The sequence below is a fragment of the Colobus angolensis genome, unplaced genomic scaffold, assembly GCF_000951035.1.
Source record: "Colobus angolensis palliatus isolate OR3802 unplaced genomic scaffold, Cang.pa_1.0 Scaffold28, whole genome shotgun sequence".
Classification (NCBI taxonomy): Eukaryota; Metazoa; Chordata; class Mammalia; order Primates; family Cercopithecidae; genus Colobus; species Colobus angolensis.
Window position 1 is genome coordinate 4,582,797 of NW_012116043.1, and position 5,201 is coordinate 4,587,997.

Genomic DNA, 5,201 nt, shown 5'->3' on the forward strand with positions numbered 1-5,201 from the left:
TTTTTTTTTTTTTTTTTGAGATGGAGTTTCAAAGGCTCTTGTTGCCCAGGATGGAGTGCAATGGCATGATCTTGGCTCACTGCAACCTCTGCCTCCCAGGTTCAAGTGATTCTCCTGACTCAGCCTCCCGAGTAGCTGGGGATACAGGCATGCACCACCACACCCAGCTGATTTTGTATTTTTAGTAGAGACAGGATTTCACCATGTTGACCAGGCTGGTTTCGAACTCCCGACCTCAGGTGATCCACCCGCCTCGGCCTCTGAAAGTGCTGGGATTACAGGCATGAGCCACCGTGCCTGGCTTACAAAAAATTTTTGAAAAATTAGCCAGGTGTGGTGGCAGGCACTCGTAGACCTAGCTCCTCGGCAGTCTGAGGCAGGAGGAGCTCTTGAACCCTGGAGCTCAAGGCTGCAGTGAGCTATGTTCATGTCACTGCACTCCAACCTGAGTGACTGAGCAAGATCCTGTCTCTGGGGGAAATAAAAAAAGAACCTCCTCTATAACTTGTAATTGTTTTCATAATTTCCCAGTGGAGAGAGAAGGGCCATCATTACCTATCAACAGATTGTCCAATTCTATGAGGGATCTAAGAGTTAGGTTTCTTAACACTTTGTAATAGTAGCCAACATCCACTGATGCTTATAGTATCCTAGACACTTTTATGCATTGTATTATACAATCCTTACATCAGTCTTGGGAAACAGATATTTTTATTTTTCCCAGTGTACAGTGAGGAAACTGGGTTTGGAGAGATTAGGAAATTTGATCAAGTCTGTGAATCAGCAAGTATGTAGCAATTGGGAGGTTCAAAGCAAAGACTGCTTAACTCTACAGCCTTGTAGGACATTTCAGCCTTTGAACACGACGCTCAATACAATAATCATTAATGAATAAACAGATTCTTTGTTTTTTGTTTGTTTGTTTTGTTTTGTTTTGAGACAGAGTCTTAATTTGTTGCCCAGGCTGGAGTGCAGTGGTGCAGTCAAGGCTCACTGCAGACTCGACCTCCTTGCCTCAAGAGATCCTCTGGCTTCAGCCTCCCAAGTAGCCAGGACTACAGGTGTGTGTCACCACGCCCGGCTAATTTTCGTGGTTTTTTTTTTTTTTTTTTTTTGTAGAGATGGGGTTTCCCCATGTTGCCTAAGCTGGACTCAAGCTGCCTTGGCTTCCTGCAGCACTGGGATTATAGATGTGAGCTACTGTGCCTGGCCCAGAAGGAACTTTTTTTTTTTTGAGACAGAGTCCCGCTCTGTCACCCAGGCTGGAGTGCAACGGCGTGATCTCGGCTAACTACAACCTCCACCTCCCAGGTTCAAGTGATTCTCCTGCCTCAGCCTCCTGAGTACCTGGGATTATAGGCGCATGCCACCACGCCCTGCTAATTTTTGTATTTTTAGTAGAGATGAGGGCTTCACCATGTTGGTCAGGCTGGTCTCAAACTCCTGAGCTCATGATCCGCCTGCCTCAGCCTCCCAAAATGCTGGGATTACAGGCATGAGCCACCACAATGGGCCCAGAAGAAACTTTTGACGTGGACAATTCCAGCAGTGAAGAGTAGGAGCAGTGAAAGTTAAAGGAAACTTTTTTTTTTTTGAGACAGATTCTAGCCCTGTCGCCCAGGCTGGAGTGCAATGGTGCAATCTCAGCTCACTGTAACCTCTGCCTCCTAAATTCGAACGATTCTCCTGCCCCAACCTCCAGAGTAGCTGGGATTATAAGCACGCACCACCACCCCAGCTAATTTTTTGTGTCTTTAGTAGAGACGGAGTTTCACCATGTTGGCCCAGCTGGTCTCAAACTCCTGACCTGGTGATCTGCCCAGTTCAGCCTTCCAAAGTGCTGGGATTACAGGCATGAGCCACTGTGCCCAGCTGAAACTCACTTTTAATTCTTCCTGATGGCATTGTTCTAGGAAGGCTAATTCCACTCAACAGAATTGAGCATTATTTACATATAAAAACAACCTGTTTAAAATACACAGTTCGGTGGTTTTTAGTGTATTCAGAGTTGTGCAACCATCACCACAATCTAATTTTAGTACATTGTCATCACCCCCCAAAAGAAACCCCATATAGGCCGGGCGCGGTGGCTCAAGCCTGTAATCCCAGCACTCTGGGAGGCCGAAACGGGTGGATCACGAGGTCGGGAGATCGAGACCACCCTGGCTAACACGGTGAAACCCCGTCTCTACTAAAAATACAAAAAACTAAATACAAAAAACTACCAGGGCAGGTGGCAGGCACCTGTAGTCCCAGCTACTCGGGAGGCTGAGGCAGGAGAATGGCATGAACCCGGCAGGCAGAGCTTGCAGTGAGCTGAGATCCGGCCACTGCACTCCAGCCTGGGCGACAGAGTGAGACTCCATCTCAAAAAAAAAAAAAAGAAACCCCATACACAGAAATAGTCACTTCCCATTTTTCCCAGCCCTAGAATGAGGCTAGACTGGGTACTAATCTACTCTGTGTCTATGGATTTAACCTATTCTGGATATTACATGTAAATAGAATCATACACTATGCAGACTTTGTGTGTGGTTTCTTTCACTCAGCATGGTGTTTTCGAGGTTCATCCTTGGTGTAGCGTATGTCAGTGCTTCATTCCTTTCTCCCCAGCACTTTATCGAGACAGAATTTACCTAAAGGAAATGCACAGATAAGTGAATAGTTCCACAGTTTTTTGTTATTTATTTGTTTATTTATTTATTTTAGAGACGGAGTCTTGCTCTGTCATCCAGGCACCATCTCGGCTCACTGCAAGCTCTGCCTCCCAGGTTCACGCCATTCTGTCGCCTCAGCCCCCCCAGTAGCTGGGACTACAGGCTCATACTGCTACGCCTGGCTAACTTTTTTTTTTCTTTTTGTATTTTTAGTAGAGACGGGGTTTCACCATGTTAGCCAGGATGGACTCGATCTCCTGACCTCGTGATCTGCCCGCCTGGGCCTCCCAGAGGCATGAGCCACTGTGCCCGGCTATTTGTTTAGAGATAGTCTCGCTCTGTCACCCAGGCTGGAGTGTGGTGGTTCCATCATGGCTCACTACACCCTCGGCCTCCCAGGCTCAAGCAATTCTCCCACCTTGGCCTCCCAAATGGATGGAACCACCGGTGCACACCACCATGCCTGCCTGTTGCCCAAGCTAGTCTTGAACTCCTGGGTTGAAACGATCCTCCCACCTCAACTTCCCAAAATGCTGGGACAACAGGCGTAAGCCACCCTGCCCAACCTCAACTTTTTACCTTCGTGTATACTCATGTGACCTCCACCAAGAGCAAGATATAGTACATTTTTTGAGCTTCCGTACAGCTGAACACGGGGAGGTTCCTGGAGGGCGGTGCCCTGGGGAGGGCGTGGGAGCTCTGCCCCCTCCCCGCATTCCTCACTTTCATCTGTATCCTCTGAAACATCCTTTATCATAAACGGGCGAGCATATGATGCCTTGGACATCTTTATATTTCAAATCTTCTTTGAATTGCAAATTGCTTGAGTGTTTGTGGACTAAATCCTGGGCAAATACGCCGAGTTCCTCGAACGGGCTTACCACTGCAGACTGTAGCACTGGTCGGGTCTTTGATTTGTCTGAAAAGTTAGGGCAGTGAGAAGCCCAGCTGGGGTGAGGGAGTTTCATGTTGAGTTTAGAAGCACATGACTGAAAGTCAGAAAACAAACTCACCAAAGCTGTGAGAGACAGCTATGAAACCATAGAAGCCATCTGTGGACTCATGTCTAGGTTATTGAAGATAAACTGTTTAATCAAATTCATACGTCTTTATTTTATGGGTTTTTTTTGTTTGTTTTCGAGACTGAGTCTTGCTCTGTCAGCCAGGCTAGAGTGCAGTGGCATGATCTCGGCTCACTGCAACTTCCCCTTCCAGGTTCAAGTGATTCTTGCACCTCAGCTTCCCAAGTAACTGAGATTGCAGGTGCTTAGCACAAGCCCTGCTAATTCTTGTATTTTTGGTAAAGACAGAATTTCACCATGTTGGCCAGGCTGGTCTCAAACTCCTGGCCTCAAGCAATCCACCCACCTCGGCCTCCCAAAGTGCTGGGATTACAGGTATTAGGCACTACACCCAGCTTTATTTTACTTATTTATTTATTTTAAATTTTTTTTTCTTGAGACTGAGTCTTGCTCTGCTGCTCATGCTAGAGTGCAGTGGCATGATCACGGCTCACTGCAGCCTAGAACTCGGGCTCAAGTGATTCTCCCACCCCAGCTTCCCAAGCAGCTGGGACCACAAGTATGCACTATCACACCCAGCTAATTTTTTTGTTTTTTTTGGTAGAGATGGGATCTCACTTTGTTGCCTAGGCTGGTCTGGAACTCCTGGCCTCAAATAATCCTCCCAAAGTGCTATGGGATTACAGGCATGAGCCACCAGGCTGCTCAAAATTAACATCTCTTGGCCGGGCACAGTGGCTCACATGCAACCAATCTCCAGAACTTTCTGATCTTGCAAAACTGAAACTCTATTCCCATTAAACAACAACTCTCCATTCTCCGTCACCATGTTGGCCAGGCTGGTCTCAAACTCCTGACCTCAAATGATCTGCACACTTACATCTCCCAAAGTGTTGGGATTACAGGTATGAGCCACGGCGCCTGGCTCCTTTTTTATTTTTTGTAGAGAGGGTTCTCACTGTGTTGCCCAGACTGGTCTCCAACTCCTGGCCACTGTGATGGCCCTTTAGATGCACTTTGAGTTAATCTTTTGTATATGGTGAACTACATTGGTTGAAAAGACTGTCCTTGCCCCATTGAATGATCTTAGCTCCCTTATTGAAAATCATTTGCCAATATATGCAAGCATTTATCAGCTCTCTATTTTATTTTGCATTCTTTGTTACGGTTGAATACTATTCTATTGGCTAGACATACCCTCTTTTACGAATGGCAGGCCTAATGTTTCATCTCAGTATTTAACCACTGGAGGTTGTCACTCTGTGATTTGTGGGCTTCTAGGCCCTTGCCCAGGAGCTTTGTTCTGATTATTACAACATTGGTGGTGGGGCACAGTGGTTCATTCCTGTAATCCTAGCACGTTGGGAGGCCGAAGTGGGAGGATTGCTTGAGGCCAGGATTTTGAGACCAGCTAGGGCAACAGAACGAGGCCTTGTCTCTTTAAAAAAAAAAAAAAAAAAAAAAAGCCAGGTATGGTGGCAAGCACCTGTAGTCCCAGCTACTTGGGAGGCTGAGGCAGGAG